The sequence below is a fragment of the Amblyomma mixtum genome, chromosome 2 (genome assembly GCF_055824585.1).
Source record: "Amblyomma mixtum isolate Tamu chromosome 2, ASM5582458v1, whole genome shotgun sequence".
NCBI classification, from domain to species: domain Eukaryota; kingdom Metazoa; phylum Arthropoda; class Arachnida; order Ixodida; family Ixodidae; genus Amblyomma; species Amblyomma mixtum.
The window spans coordinates 191,608,261-191,625,486 of NC_143013.1; the positions used below are offsets into that span (position 1 = coordinate 191,608,261).

Genomic DNA, 17,226 nt, shown 5'->3' on the forward strand with positions numbered 1-17,226 from the left:
CACACATAAATGCTATAGTAATCTACAAGCAAAGCAAATAAGGCATAACAAGCATTGCTTTTTGTCGTCTCTCATGTTTATTGTTTTTCACTGCTTTACTTGGAAATAATACAAGACGGACTGGTCTGTAATGAATATCATGAAACAGTAACAAATAAACAAAACAATTGCAAAATCTTACCTACCATTCTTTATAATTATAGCAGTCTGTAGCAAACTCTTTGGGTGGTGAGATGGGGAAATGGCGTCCGTCTAGTGCACCGACGCCTTGCGGAAATCCAATGAGTGCACTAAACTCGCGAATGTGTCCGCGGAGGTTGGCAGGAGAAACCATCGTAAGCCGGTGCTGCTCCAGATTATTCAACACTGCCCTACAGAACTCTGTAAATTTCATTCACAGTTGAACGTCCAACTGCAAATAGCTCGGCTCTGACTCGGTCCTCCGCTGCTGAGGACAGCCGGAAAAGCCTGACGGAGACTGCTTTCGTCATGCAGGTGTCCTGCTGTTGGAGGCCATTGCGGCAGGATTCCACGATGTATGGTGAAAGAGGTAGAAGAATGTTAACCGCATTGAAGCTTGCAATACTTGCAATGAAACCACTCAACAGTCTAACTACAGATATATCACAGCTTTGTAGTATACTGAAACAATAGGAACACGAACAAAACGATGTTAGGAAACTGCACTGCATGGCAGGCAATGCAAAAAATGAAATGGCAATGCCCTCTAGGTTATCAAAAGAAACATAGTGCAGATGATATATTTGCTGTCACCTACACTTCAAAAAGTATGTCTTAAAATTAAGCCTCAAACTCGTCATATTCAGCTATTAGCTCCATTATTCTAACCTTCAAGCGAGAGGCGATTCTTTTTGGCATCCTGTCAAGCTCATGCCAACTGATTGCGCGAAAGTCTCCTTTTCGGTGTTCTTGCCCAGCTGGGAAAGGAGCTGCTGCTCGAAGTGATCGCAACTGGACGCTTTTTTTGACTGTTTTGAGGGTGGCTCCCTCACTGTGGAGTCTTCCTGCCTGGCAGGCTGACCAGGACTAGCTGCTGCGGGCTCCAGCTCTTCATCAACATTGGCGGTGGGCGATGGTGCTGCCGAATCATCACCTTGCATACTGTTGAAAACTTCTGCTGTTGAGGGGATGTCATCACCTCCTGGCAGGGCCCTTAAGCCCACGCTGCAGGTAGTCCTGAAACAAACAGATTTGACTCCAGTAAGTTCAGTCTTGTCATTTCACTTTTTTTTTACTTTACTGCTAACAGAGCACCAGTGCCTTGTCGAGTGTAAGAGCGTTACCCACGGATGAAGAAAAAGAAAAGGACACAAGCTCTGACTTACAATGATGTTTGAAATTCAGTTGAAATTCAAGGCCCATGCATTTATCTTGCCTTCTTATTCATGCCTGTGAGTGGTGTCATTCCAGTAAGCAAAATGCTGAACCGAGTGCTTCAATTATCCACATTAGTACTAGTGTCACAGAGCGAAAATGCTGATGTTGCCGGGAAGTTTCGGTGAGCAAATCTTCTACCTTCCAAAAGCAGGAGCTACATCTCCGACCTATATGCTAGGCAGGGGGCTGCCCACTTACCGTTCCCAACCCTCAGCCTACCCTCAGCACGAACAGTAAAGCCATAAAAAATGACAAAAAGCCAACACACATACTAGCCCAAAACAAAATACACGCGAGTTCTATGAATGCAGCTCACCTGAACCCATGAGATCATAAACGTTAAAAAACACAACACAAATGCACAATCGGAAGCATAATTATCTACAGAATTTTTGCTACAGACGTCTGACCACCCGCCAACTTTTTATTGCATGTTTGATATTGCTGTACATTTTGAAGCTGGTAAAAAGTTAATCTCATTTTATTACGGATTTGGTCCCCTGATTTTCGTAGCCGCACAAAAGCCGTGAAACATTTTAAAAACACAAGCAATTTTGTACAGGCTCCTCCAGGGTCTTCTTCTAAAGCCATGCTAACGTGATAAAGCGCAGCAGTTCATAGGCAGTTACATGGAAAAAAAAACGTACTAAATCCTCTCACAGAAAGGGAACGCCACGGTAAAAAAGTATAAATTAACGAAGGAGGCTCAATATAAACAAGGTGTGCCCCCGTACAGAAGGTAAAATTACGGTTAAAAAAGATTAACAAAGGAGGCTCTGAACAACCTGTGCCTGAACGTAGCACCCAATTCATGCCATGCATTGAACACGTTTCGTGCTCATAACTCCACGTACCTCGATCTGCAAAAACAAACATTCCAAAACAAAGCAAAAGAACTCACTTTCTTGGCCGACCACAGCTCTTGTAGAAAGACATTGCTTCGGCAAACTGCCATGACTGCCTCGCAACGTAGGCGCTGCCGCTCCTCGTAGCGAGCTCGATGGCTTTTAGCCCCCGGGTGAAGCGGTCCCGGAGCTTCTTCCATAACTTGTGGCATTCTTCAACTGCATGGAAAACGAGGGACAATAAAAATCGGTCAGACATTACGTGACAGCTGAGAAGGGTACAAGTGAAGCCGAGCACAGCAGTCGGGAACAACTCACCCGTGGAGAGACCGGTGCTTCGCCTTATTTGTTCCCAAGCGTTCTCTTTGCGCAGGTTGTCTCTGAAATCCAGCCATTTTGTGTCGTGTACACAAGGGTGTTGTTTGATGGCTTCAGTAAACCGTTCCACAATGATATCCGGCTCAGTTTCGATGTTTGGGCAGCTCACGCCACTCACGTCGCTCGCGCTGGCATGCGCCATTTTTCTCCGTGCGATGCATTGTGGGTCGACGCGGCCGGCGGCGCCGGCTCGCAACTGGAGCAGGAGCCAAATCTGCGCCGCGCCCGTCGGGGCATGCTGGCAGCCGCCAGTTGCATTCGCCGCTGCAGTGCGTCGAACTATAGACGGAGCTGTTTTCACCAACGCAGCGTACGCGCGCGCGCTTGCATTACGTCGAACTTATTCGCGCCTTAATACTCGATCTCACGGACACAATTCCTAGCAGCATGTAACTACGGCTGCAGATTGGACGTCTAGTTTTCTGTTGTGCACTGCGGGAAAACTGCGTTCTGTAAAGTGACCTCCTGCTCCCACTGCTGGTCCACACGTTCCCTGAACTCTTCACAAATGTTGCGAAGGACACTTGCAGCCTTAATTGCCAATTTTGCAGTCTTGAGGTCACATTCCATGCGCTTCGTGGTGAATCTAAACCTCGCCTTAGGCGACCAAAGGCATTTTCAACTATCCTTCTCATCTTGGAGGTTATAATTGAATGCTCCTTCAGGTGTTCCCAGAGTAGCATTTGGGTATGGTTTTTGCAAATTTGCTGTCAGGCCAAACGCCTGATCACACCGGATGATTGGCGGAACATGCACACCTTCTACACATTCCATCAGCTCTTGAAAGCATGCGCTCTCAACAAATGTCTGGAGGCTGGAGCGGTCATAAACATAGGCATCATGGCACTGCCCTGGTGATCCGATGCTTACAAACATGGAGCGATATCTGTGGTCAACGAGGGCCAGCATGATGATGCTTTACCTGCACAGAACAAGATAATCAAAATGAAAGCGTATGATAGGAACACTGTACACATAAATGCCATAGTAATCTACTACAAGCAAAGGAGATGAGGCACAATAAACATTGCTTTTTCTCGTCTCCCTTATTATAGCGTTTTGCACGGCTTTACTTGGAAATGATACAAGAGAGACTGGTCTGTACTGAACATTGCGGAACAGTAACGAAGAAGCAAAGTTAGTAGGGCAAAATATCACCTACCATCCTTTATAATTGTAGTAGTCTGTAGCGAACTCTTTGGGCGGTGAGACGGGGAAATGGCATCCGTCTAGTGCACCGACGCCTTGCGGAAATCCGGTGACTGCACTAAACTCGCGAATGTGTCCGCGGAGGTTGGCAGGCGAAACCATCGTAAGCCGGTGCTGCTCCAGATTGTTCAACACTGCCCCTAAGAACTCTTTGTAAATTTCGTTCACAGTTGAACGTCCCAGAGCAAACAACTCGGCAATGACTCGGTCCTCCGCCGCTGAGGACAGCCGGAAAAGCCTGACAGCTACCCGTTTTTTGACGGAGATGGCTACCGTCATGCAGGTGTCCTGCCATTGAAGGTCGTTGCGGCAGGTTTCTACGATGTATCTGTAGGTGGCTTGAGAGACACGAAAGCACCTCTTGTAGTTCGCTTCTCCCAAGTGAGGCAAAGTTTCCTCAAACCACCGGGAGTTACGGGGAAATCGCCAGCGCTGTCTGTGCATTGCCCCGACAGAAGCACTCGCAGCAGCCGCGACCATTGCATTGGCCAGCAAATGATATTCGATGTCAGAGACACGATTCCTAGCAGCATTCAGTTGCACCTGAAGCCTGTGGAGTTCAGAACGATGCCTCATACGCATGGAAACAAGAACCGCAAGGAAGCGTTGAGCCCGGCTCATGTTCGGACGCCCGCGTTCCGGCAACAAGCACGACGTCCCAGGCGCCATTTTTCGCTGTGGCTACGACACGCGGCTACGGCTGCGGATTAGACGTCTAGTTTTCTGGTAGAATGTTGTGCACTTTTTCAGCCGCAAAATATTTTTATATTACAATGAACTCATATTTTAGTGTTTAGGATTAAAAGAAGTATTTTTAGAACGTTTTATTTATCACATGTTTAGCTCCGTTATCATCGCGATCAAGTTTAATGGCAGTAAATGTGAACGTGTGGCACCACCTCCAAAAATAATGGCATTAGCGAATTTAAGGCCTTAAGCACGTAATGCCATTAAACGTGCCCGTGTGGCACGGGTAATACAGGCCGACCCCACACTCCACCTAAATGAAACAGTACTGCCTGTGAAAAAGGAGCATAAATTTTTGGGTGTAACATTTGACAGAAAACTTACGTTCCTACCCCACATAAATAACCTAAAAAAGAAAGCCACTAAATCACTGAACATATTGAAAGTACTGTCTCGAAAACACTGGGGGTCTGATAGAGCATGCCTCCTACACATCTCTCGCTCCTTGACACGTTCCATCTTAGACTACGGATGCGTAGTGTACAGATCAGCACGGCCATCATATCTGAAAAGACTAGACCTCACACATAACTCAGGCCTTCGCCTTTCATGCGGCGCTTACAGAACATCGCCCATAACCAGTCTCTACGTCGAGACAAATGAACCCCCCCACTAGAAGTCAGAAGAAATGCCCTTACTTGTACATATGTTTTCAAAGTGAGATCCTTGCCAAAACACATCTGTTATTCCATCGTAACAAAGTGCCCCTCTAGAATAATATTCAGGAACAAACCACAAGCTACCAGGCCTCTGATTTTAAGGTTCGAAGAGATATGCCAGAATCTTGGCATAGCTGACACATTACCTAACATGGCTCAAAGACGGGACCCACTTGCCCCATGGAATAATTTTCACACCGACTGTGTTCTCACACTTACACAGTTCTGAAAAACACAAACTCCCTCACAACACATCATCCAAGAATTCCTCGCACTCTAGGAGAGGTACAGTGGCCTTGAAACCTGATGGTACTGATGGTTCAAAAACAGCCGATTGTGCTGGAAGTGCCGTAGTACAAGGAAGATGGGAAAAAATAATAAGACTTCCGCAGTATGCATCCATCTTCACTGCTGAATGTTATGCCATCTGGGTTGCGGTAGAGAAAATAGTAAACGAGAACATAAGCAACAGCGTCATTCTCACAGACTCGCTCAGTGTACTCACAGCGCTTCACATCAGAAATGCAGTCACGCCACTACTTGGCGACATCATACATAACATAATAACAGCTACTGCCCATGGGCTAAACGTCAAATTCTGCTGGGTCCCTAGTCACGTCGGTATAAAAGGGAATGAAAGAGCAGACGTATGCGCAGCTCAAGCCCGGAACAAACAAATTGAGAAAGTGAATTTACCTTTTAAAGATTATATGAAATTAGTACTTTCTAAACTAAGCGATAAATGGCAGGCAACATGGAATGATACAATAAATAATAAACTCCATTTGGTTAAGCCTGTGTTGGGCGAATGGAAAACATGTACTTACCAGGAACGCATTAAGGAAGTCATTTTATGCCGTCTTCGCATAGGACACACAGACCTCACACACAACTTCATTCTAACAAAACAAGACAAACCTATATGTGACGCATGCGGAGACGACCTCACCGTAAACCATTTGCTATACTCATGTCGAAAGCTCGTAACACTGAGGAAGAAACATTTCACACGGTTTTACAGTGAACAAATCCCTTTCCATCCATCATTGGTTTTGGGAGAGACTGAACTTGTCGACTTGTGCTGCACATTTAACTTTTTAAAAGAAGCAAATATTTTAAACAAACTATAGGTTACAACAACTGTAACACATAAATTCTAGAAACATGCATTTAACCCCGTGTGTGGCACATGATAGTCTCAGTTGCTTATGCGCCATAAAACCCAACACAACAACAACACTTGAGGTGAAACGTTGACTCACAGAGTGAGCATTCCACAATGTGGCCCGACTTGGTGCCTCGGCAGTGACATGTCTTCTTTGCACGTTCGATTTGACTGAAGATGTGCATTGACTGTAGCTCCGGGAATATGTGGGGGAAAAAAAAATTTGCTGCCTTGAGTTTAGTAGCTGCCCAAAATGTCTCGTCAAAGCTTATGATTTCTGTTGTTAGAGAGGAACTTGTAAATACCACAAAATATGCCTGACACAGCCCAGTTAGAGCCATTTGAGCCTGAATTTGTGTGTAATAGGCATGGTTATGCTTGAGCTGCAAGTCTTCATTCAGATATGCCAGTTTAGTTAAGCCCTTCGTCAATGAAGCATCTTTCATAGTTGCAGGGCATTTCACTTCTAGTACTGATTTTGGACAGCCTGAACAAGACACCAGTGCATCTGGAGACGCTCCAATAAAAGGCATGCTCCTTGCAACAAAAAGACCACAGTCTCGAAGACTGAAGGCCACATGTTTTTGAGACTCCATTTCTATAAATGCCTGCACGGCTTTCTTCTCTGTTTCGGAGCCCCACCGCAGGTTGGAAACTTGAGGGGTCTTCACGTATCCCATAATCGCCGCAACAAGGCCTGCTGCACCTGTGCTGCATGCTGTGACACGGTGCATTACAGAGGCAGTGGTCCTCCCTCGACGTTCTTGTAACCATCTCGGTGACCTTGCTTGGCCTCAAAGTAGCTTCCTCAATTTCACTACAGCATGCAGCTGTCAGTTCCACTTTTTTTTCCTCGTCTATGTCGAGGTCTTGGTATAGTTCAGCAAGGAGCGGTTTCGCAGAGAGTTGCTTGCATCTGCCTACTCGTACAGGTTCCAGGGCAGCTGTCTCAGGGGCAGAATCTGTGTCCTCGCTGTCAGAGATTGAAGTCAGGATCAAAGTGTTTGGTGCAATTTCCTGAAAAAACAGTATCTGAATCAGTGCCCTATTTGCAATGCCAGTGGATCTGGTTTTTTTACAGTTGCACAAACAGTGAGCATCTTTTTGAGTGCCCTTTTGTGTGCCGCGGCAGTATGTATCAAAATTTATTTATTGTGAAGTCCTTACCTTCACTTGATGAAGAAACCTTGACACTTGCTCATCCGTGAGCACTGGTATTGAGTAGTCTGGTGCCTCGCTGACTTGTGGTGGTGCACGGCCTATTTTTGGCTTAAAAAATTCAATCTCCGAGACTGGTGCTGCCTGTGGAAAGTTCAGTGTCAATTACAATTTTCCTTACGACTCTGTTCATGGCAGAATGAAAACAAAGACTTACTGTGCTTCCCTTTGATGCCTCAATCCATTTACATGCAACATCAGTCGGGGACGGGTCATTCAAGCCATACTGCACAGTTGTCTCAACTCTGAACAACAGTGCAGCCACGTGTGTGCAGCATTCCCCAAGGCTGAAAAATAAGTAGGAAACATGAGAAATAAAAAGTTCACAAACAAATGTAATTATTGGTGAGAAGTGTGGACCTTCAAAAATTTTAAATGCCTTGTACAAAAGAATGCTGGAGGGTGAGATCGCAACATCATGCAGTCAAGCATCAACAAATGATCTGGCTAACTATGACATGAATATTGTCGCAAAGTAGTGGCTTTGATAAAGCAGACTTGCATGGAGACCAATAACAGCTGCCTGAACAAATGGATTATTGGGCTGAGTTGCGCCCCACAAATGAATAATATGCATCGGTGATCACAAGCGCTCTCGGCGATCCTCGAAATAGACTACTGACAGTACTGGGCCAAGTTGAATTTAAAGACAGTATGGAAAGTTACAGATAACATGTTGCAAATGACAAGTGCAATCTAGAACAGCCCAGATGCGGCAGCGTGTCACAAACAAAACGAGATAATTCTAGACAAATCTGCATGCGGCGAGCAAAGCGATAAAGCCGTGCTTCGGCGGCTGTTAGCACAGGAAACAAAGTTTACAATGACGAATTACGGCAGTATGGCAAACATTTCATTACACTTGTGTAGTTAGGCGAACAGTAGCGCTTTTCTCGCTGTAACGCAACTAGTACAGAATTTTCGAAAACGGGAAAGTCTCAATTCTTTGTGGTTTGATTCATAAAAATGAAAAATAAGGCAAGGTAAAGGCTTATGGCATTGTAGCTCTTATTATGATACAAGTGCTTATTATGATGGCCATGCAAGTGCAATGCGCACTTTCAACGGTTCCATCCTCCTTCACAATGCACCACGTCTTATATGACTTCGAAAGTGTTTCACTGGCTTCCACAGTCGCCGCAATAACAACAATGCCGTCTCTGTGCGCTCCCGCCTTAAAAGATTTCACTTGCTTCACCTTCCCGCATATGAATGCGTTTTACGCATCTTCAAGTTTATAAGACTTAAACTGTTTGTTCGTGTAAAAACACACGCCTTCCACAAGATATAAATAAATATCTGCTGCTCTCACAGGCGGCAGATTTCGTGGGCCCGATGTAAAGGCGAACTGGACAACATCGTCGTCGAGAGTGTCAGGCTGCTCCTCGCCTCTGAACGAAAGTTTCGCGCGGTACCGCACTTGCACTTCGGTGTCCAGCTTCTTGCACGGGCTCTGGTTGCTCTCGCTCGATATCGATATCTTCTGCAGCGTCACTCTGCATTGCCATTGCGTTTTTTGAGACGGTTGCTCTCTTTTTCTAAGATTTTCGCCGTTTACGATTTGAGGAGAAGTACAGTGGGAGATTAGGAAATATGGTAGGAATTGCATCACTTCTTAGAGACCATGCACCGCGCTCGATTTCAGTCACTTCGGTGATTACATGCTTGTATGACTTCAAAATATCCCCTCCTTGGAAGTGGGCGTCGCACACTTTGCATGTTTTCCCCAACACCTTGTCTGCACGGGGTATCGCTCTCGACCATTTTGCAAGGAGAATTGGATCGGTCGGCGTAGAAAAGAAGTGCCTCTTCTCCGTGTTGCGCCGGTACCTGCTGCTACATCCTGGCACGAAACACGTTGGCATTTGGTTGCCAGTCCTAGCACATCCTAAAGAAGATAAATGACGCACACCATGTACCCTCTGACAGGGAAAAAATCCAAAACCTGGCGTTCAAGAACATTTGGCAGCCCAGGTTACTTGCAGGTTGGGTCCACACCGTGAGCGTCCGCACCCAACCACACACTGAAAGCTGCTGAAGCGTAGTGCACAAACACTCAACTCATAACGACAGGATCACTTGATAACAAGAAAACGCTTCCTGTCGGACGTACCACCCTTGAACAGCTTGGACACAAATGTTAGCACTCCACCTGGTGCCACACCAAGCCCTTTCACCGTGTGGGTTGATTTGTAATGCGAGCAGAGCTCGGACTGTGTGACAAGTGAGGTGGGCACATCACATCTTATTTCAGTGGCATCGAGTATGACTCTTGTCGATGAATACCTCACAAGGAAGGCATCTGGCATTGTTTCATTAATGGCATTTCTGGACTGGCACAGCGGCAGCCGTGCCAGCTGCAAGTATATATAGTCTGTCCATGCAGAAAATGTTCTGGACACTGTGCTCTTCGACACAGAAAATAGATGTCCAAGATGCCGGTGAAGCAAACCCAGCCAGAGTTTCACGAGCACAAGAAATAGTTCGTTTGATGAGTTGATGTTACGTTGCAGGCCTCTGCATGTCAGATTCCTGCAGTTCCTCTGGTGACGCTTTATATTTGTTCCGTCCTCTGCTGGGTCCAGGTACTCGTATAGGGCTACAAATGATGTATAGTCGGAAGCCCAGTGTAGAAGTGAATGTCCTCGTAACTTTCTTGGAATTTTTCCATTCCAAATGGAGTTGAATCTTCTTCCCATTTCTGTAATGTGCGTTCGGCGGCGACGAGTTGATCTCGAAATAAATTAAGCTCTTTTTTCTGTGCTCCACGTTTCTTATTGGCATGCTGCAGCTCATCTTATAATTTCTGTATGTTCTCCTTGCTTGAATCAAGCTTTTCTTCTAATTTTACTTCACTCTGTTTGCTTTCAGCGAGCTGCTCTTGCAGCTTTACTTCATTTTCTTTGCTGCCAGCTAGCTGTGCTTGCAGAGCAGAAACAGTGTCATAATTTCATTTATGAAAGTTCTATGGGGGTTCTTGAGGTGATGGCACTTTTTCGGTAAAACTTTCTGTAGTGGAGACTTTTGTGGATCAGTGCTCATTACAGGTCTGCTATCCAGAGGAAAGTTACCCCATAAAGAATCGGTGTCTGCAGAGGACTCTAGCCGTGGAGATTCACTCCGAGGAAGACATTCGTGTACTGCCGTCGTAATTTCTGCTTCAGCCTGCCTCCCTTCATTTTTTTTGAGCGCTTGTGCCCCTTCTTGCTGGTAGGAGCACTCCTCTCATCAGGTGGTTTTCTTGAGGGCTTTAAAGCGCGAAAAGAAAAAATTAGGGTACAGCCACCTGATGTAAAACTTGAAGGCGACTTGCAAAGTTTGACCAGTAGTGTGAGTTTGGGAAATGCAGAGAACAGACTTTTGTTGCCGCTGAAATTTTTAAATATGCTCCCTTGTCCCTCTTTATGGCTGCAATCCACTTTTTATTGATGGTGTGGTCTCTGGGAAATCGGTGGTACAACACCTGGACATAAAAGGTTTTGACTAAGAGTGTGCTAATTTCTAATAAAGTATATACAGTGTATTTCACTGACTAGATAAAACTTGAAATGCACTGTGGAAGAATAAATCTGTACATGAGCATCTTGGTGTTACAGCTGTTACAGATCAGATAAGCATTAATACAGAGCAGTGCGTTGGTAGTGAGGCCTAAGGCTTTTCAGAGCTGCCTGCACCATGTTGGAAGGGACACGACCACTGGACCGTGGTGTTGAGAGGGGGCGCACTTTGCTGCTCGCCCATTTTGTAACCTCGCATGAACTGAGCAGTCTCGTTCAACTCGAGAAAGGGCTTTGTTTACTCGAACTCTGCGTTGCACAGCCGCCCGACACGTTTTGCTAGTGAGTTGAGCCACGAGGCTCTTGTGGACGCCGTTTCCCCTCCCGTGACCTACGTTAAAGGCATGCGGAGTGTTTCAGAAATCTTGCAGATCCAGTGCACCCACTCCGGCTTGCTGTCCTGTGCACATCGTCTCGCTGCCGCCTGCTGCGACGGAGCGGCCTGTATCCTGTCCGCCGTATCCATCCGGGGCAGCCGTGGCGAGACCAGACAGCAGCCACCTCCGGCTGCTGTTACCCTGGCGACTACTGCAGGATCCTGGCCTGCAGTTTCCAACCGGCCCTCCTCTTCGCGAGCCTGCGGACACATAGTCCGCGGGCCATGCAAGACGTCCCAGCAGAGACCTTCACGCCGCCTTTGGAATACCGCGGAAGACTGCGTGCACGCTGTCGGTGTGACCTCCGCTGCAAGACCTGCCTCAAGTGCATGAAGACCAGGAGACTCCTTCATAGCATGTAACTTGCAGGCATGTGGGCCTATTTGAGGTTGGGGGGATGTGGGGACGCGCTCGTCCCCTGTGGTTCGCTTTCCCCCTCAACTTGTTCCTTGTGGTTAGCCCCCCCGCAACGCACTCTCCTTAGTTGTGTTACTTTAACTAACAGGGGAGGGCGCTCGCATCGCAGCGACGCCAGAGCCACGGATGGTGTGTTTGCTGCTCGCGCGCGGGGGAGAGACAGCTCTCTTCTGCTCGGCCCTGGGAAAGCGCACGGACGTGTTGTGCGTTGCTCCGCTCTTCGCCGCGGGCGCCTCGTGGTCGGAACATGCTCCCGCCACCCCGTCCCGTCTGGCCTCGGAGCTTCCCCTTTGCCTTAGCGTGGGCGATGAATGTTCGTTCGGGAGCGCTCGGTAGCGCTCACGACCACGAGGTGAGGTCCGCGCTGTTTTGAACTGTGTCAGCCGTGCTTAAACGGGTAGAACAGATTTATTTCATTTTAGACCCCACAACTGTTGCAACGCTAAACGCGCACCGTAAAATGCTTCTCTCGGTTAAACGCCTCATTAATTTGTGCTGGAATTTGACACAAAGGTTGCATATGACAGTCTTGCTTTTTCAGTGGCAAGTTTGGATGATGTCAAGAGGTAATAAAATGAAATTTTTTTCTAGAGGCAGCCGTCACCCACAAGGCACAGTTCTTCAACCACCCTGCAGCTGCCTGCTGAATAGAGTGGGAGTCGGCACAGGTGTAGGATTGCTTCTAAAAAGCAAAAACACCTTTCTGAGAAATTGCACTAGCCCCCTCTAAATGTTCATATGTTAACTTCTTTAAAAGCTCCTGTTACGAACTGAACTCTATGACGTAACTTCACAGTGTTATGTGTTCCTTGCCTCAAGAATATAACACTTCCATTATTGGTCCATGAGTCATTTTAAATTTATTACCCATTTCTCAAATGCAAGGCAAGTGCACTTTCCTTACTGGCACAATTAGAGTGGACTGGTGGTGAAATGTCCTTTGTGCCCCGCCGCGGTGGCTCAGTGGTTATGGCGCTTGGCTGCTGACCCGAAAGAGGCAGGTTCGATCCCGGTCGCGGCGGCTGAATTTCGATGGAGGCGAAATTCTAGACGCCCGTGTGCTGTGCGATGTCAGTGCAGATCAACAGATCTTTCAAACTTCTTTTGCCGCATTGCCCAAAGACACTAAAAGTTTTCCTGACTTCATCAATGAATATTGCAAGCAGGATGCTTGCCGTCAATGTCTGGATATTTTTGCCACCTATCTGTGACAGTTTCCGTGTCTGCAAAAAATAATATTGAATTACATGTCACACTGTATAACAGAACAAAACACCCTTCATATACTCTGTTGAGTGACACCACTCATATCATGAAAACAGTTAAAATCAAGAAAAACTATGAACAAAACTATTTCATGCACACCAAAATAAATAACAAAAACAGGAAGTCTTTCCTCCCTACACAAAAAAGTTAGAAATCCCTGCACCAGCTGGTCATGCACAGGATGAATGAGTTAGTCACTCATCCTGTGGAGCACAGGATAAGTTTAACTCATTCATCTTGGCTAAAACGAGACACCGTCTGAAACACCGCCAGCTGCATCTCGTTCCACAACCTTTTTGGAACAGTTCTCATTTTTGCAAGAATAACAGAACCGAAATGGTCCAGTTCATCCGGTTCCGTTTTCAGAATATCTCCAAGTTTGTCAATTTCATCATCGTATTTGTCCTTTTTGCTTTTTTTTTTGCGGGGCTCAATGCAGCTGGGTGCTTCAGGCAGAAGCTCAACTCCTGCACTTATTGGTGGCGTTGAGCTTGGTCCAGGGCTTAAAACAGAATATTTTCCCCGGAATACATCTCAGCAACAATCTGCTGGGCATTTCGTGCTGGCTCAGGGTCATCAAGACCCTCTGCTACATCCTTGGTCCCGACATTGAGGGGTAGGGGGTCCAAGTTACCGGAGGTTCTGCAGTGATATAAAAGATAAGTGTAAACTCCGCTTGGAAACAAGTAAATGATGTCTTTGCAAGTTTAAATGCACTTGAATACCATGGACAGTGTGTTTGATTTATTTCAGACAGTAAACACAAATAGAATTCATTTGGTACAATTTTTAGCATTGGCAGACTGCAAATACCACTGGTATATATTTGTGCTGTTGAAGTGAAATAAATCTGCTAAAATCATGGGAAATTGACTTACGGCCTGCCGAGCATCGTGTCCCGAAGGAAACACAACCGCTCATAGTCGGGCCAGGTGGTATCTTCTTCTTCGACGTCGTCCACCCCAGCCCCTCTTTCTTGCCCAGACGCGATTTTTAAACACGCGGCGGAACGTGTCCCGCAGGTTTTTCCATCGGGCGTTTACCTCTGGAACTGCGAAAGCACAAGAGCACATGCCGTTAAACCCGCCACAAGATAAAAGCCTGTACCGTATTTCTGCGAAATAGTATAATTCTAGTTCTCTATTCATGCTTCCCTTGTCAGGCAAATCTGCTACGCGGCAGCGTGCATTTTCTAGCGAACGATAACGATCGCTCGACGACAGCTAACACCACATGCATGAGACATAAATGAGCGCCTTCATTTCGTAAATATCCAGTCTGCGTACCGAAGCAGTTAGCAGTCAATGAAACCAACTCAATGAAATTGTTTACAAAACTGCTCACCTGGTGCACCGACGGCTTCTGCAACTCGGCGCCAAGCCGCATCAGAGTGGCCACGATGTTTGTAGAGCCTGTGCTTCAGGTCCCAAAGAACCTGCTCGCACTCGACGGCGTCAATAAGGCGCTCGTTGAAGCTCTGGTTGGCCATCGTTTCGGTATAGTGTAGTTTGGAAGCGCGAATACACGGCGATCTCAACGCAGCGCTTCGTTTCAGCTCTCGCTTTACGCACGTCACTGCTTTCTGGAGGGCTACACAGAGGCTACACGCTTCCATGTTCCCTCTCATATTGCTTGTACTTGTACTGAAAATAAATAAAGCCATATTGTTTGCTACACTGAGTGTTCTTTTTTTCCACATCAAAACAGAATGATAGCACAGTTTGGTCGGAGTAAATGAACATTTAACCTGGGCACCTAGGGTGTTCTATTGTTCTCTGAGCACTTGTTGCAACCATTGCATTCAGTATAACGTGCACAGTTGCACACCCTTCTTCAAATGTTAATAGACTTCCCCACTTGTTAACTGAGGGAAAGCGAAGGCAGATCCTGCTGCTGCTGGGTCACATTTCAGTCGTCAAGGCAGAGTTCGTCTTGAAATGTTGGGTTGAAAATAACTGGTTGGTGTCAGTACTTTTCAACCTTTCTTTCAAACCCAACCAGGCGGAGTTCCGTCTGAGAAGTTCCAACTTCATGATGCACTCTCAGCATGAGAGCTAAAGCTACGACCTATGATTGTTATCCTGGCAGCAGTGGGCTGAAAGTACTAATGAACTTTGCCAGCCGAGTCCAAAAGGAATCAAGTACATTGATGTCATTGCAGATGAGTTTATTAAAGAGAAAAAAGATAAATGAAATGGAACACTACTGCTTCATGGCCAACGCAATAATAGCAATAGCCTGCCAGGAAGCATTACACACAGAAACAACCTTGGCTTGGGCAGTTCGACAATTGGTTGGTTGGTTTATGGGGTTTAACGTCCCAAAGCGACTCGGGCTATGAGATGCCGTAGTGGAGGGCTCCGGAAATTTCGACCACCTGGGGTTCTTTAACATGCACTGACATCGCACAGTAGAGGCCCGTGTACTGTGCGATGTCGGTGCACGTTAAAGAACCCCAGGTGGTCGAAATTTCCGGAGCCCTCCACTACGGCGTCTCTCATAGCCTGAGCCGCTTTGGGACGTTAAAACCCCATAAACCAACCAACCAATTGTCGGACAATTAAATTCAAGTCCTCACATGTTACGAGCAGGCCTTGAAAAAATGCTGCGCCAAGGCATCCCTCACACTGTGCCCATTTGTGGTTCCTTCTTCTGTAGTGTGAATTGGCTGCAGGAAAACTGCGTTCTGTAAAGTAACCTCCTGCTCCCACTGCTGATCCACATGTTCCCTGAACTCGTCACAAACGTTGTGAAGGACACTTGCAGCCTTAATTGCCAATTTTGCAGTGTTGAGGTCACATTCCATGCGCTGCATGGTGAATCTAAACCTCGCCTTTAGGCGACCAAAGGCATTTTCAACTAACCTTCTCATCTTGGAGGTTATAATTGAACGCTCCTTCAGGTGTTCCCAGAGCAGCATTTGGGTATGGTTTTTGCAAATTTGCTGTCAGGCCAAACGCCTCATCACACCAGATGATTGGCGGAACGTGCACACCTTCCACACATTCCGTCGGCTCTTGAAAGCATTGAGCTCTCGAGAAACGTCTGAAGGCTGGAGCGGTCGTAAACATAGGCATCATGACACCACCCGGGGGATCCGATGCTTACAAACATGAAGCTATATCTGTGGTCAATGAGGGCCAGCATGATGATGCTATACCTGCACAGAACAAGATAATCAAAATGAAAGCGTATGCTACATGAGTCAAAAAACTTTACAATCAGAACAGTGCCATAGGAGGTAAACATGTGCAAGCCTTCGCCAGAAAATGAGCCTTCAGTGTATAAATACAATTATGGGCAGGCGCAAAAGTGCCAATAATGATAGGAACACTGTACACATAAATGCTATAGTAATCTAGGTACAAGCAAAGCAGATGAGGCACAATAAACATTGCTTTTTCTCGTCTCCCTAATTTTAGTGTTTTGCACGGCTTTACCTGGAAATGATACAAGACAGACTGGTCTGTACTGAATATTGCGGAACAGTAACGAAGAAACAAAGTTAGTAGGGCAAAATATTACCTACCATCCTTCAGAGTTGTAGTAGTCTGTAGCAAACTCTTTGGGCGGTGAGACGGAGAAATGGCATCCGTCTAGTGCACCGACGCGTTGCGGAAATCCGGTGACTGCACTAAACTCGCGAATGTGTCCGCGGAGGTTGGCAGGCGAAACCATCGTAAGCCAGTGCTGCTCCAGATTGTTCAACACTGCCCCACAGAACTCTTTGTAAATTTCGTTCACAGTTGAACGTCCCAGAGCAAACAACTCGGCAATGACTCGGTCCTCTGCTGCTGAGGACAGCCGGAAAAGCCCGACAGCGACCCGTTTTTCGACGGAGATGGCTACCGTCATGCAGGTGTCCTGCCATTGAAGGTCGTTGCGGCAGGTTTCTACGATGTATCTATAGGTGGCTTGAGAGACACGGAAGCACCTCTTGAAGTTCGCTTCTCCCAAGTGAGGCAATGTTTCCTCAAACCACCGGGAGTT

General features: G+C 46.6%; 2 pseudogenes; both read right to left on the reverse strand.

Annotated features, from left to right (window-relative positions):
* Positions 1 to 621: 621 nt before the first annotated feature.
* LOC149361912 (uncharacterized) lies at positions 622 to 2,763 on the reverse strand (annotated as a pseudogene).
* Positions 2,764 to 6,442: 3,679 nt separating this feature from the next.
* Positions 6,443 to 14,725, reverse strand: LOC149361913 (uncharacterized; annotated as a pseudogene).
* Between the last annotated feature and the right edge of the window lie 2,501 nt (positions 14,726 to 17,226).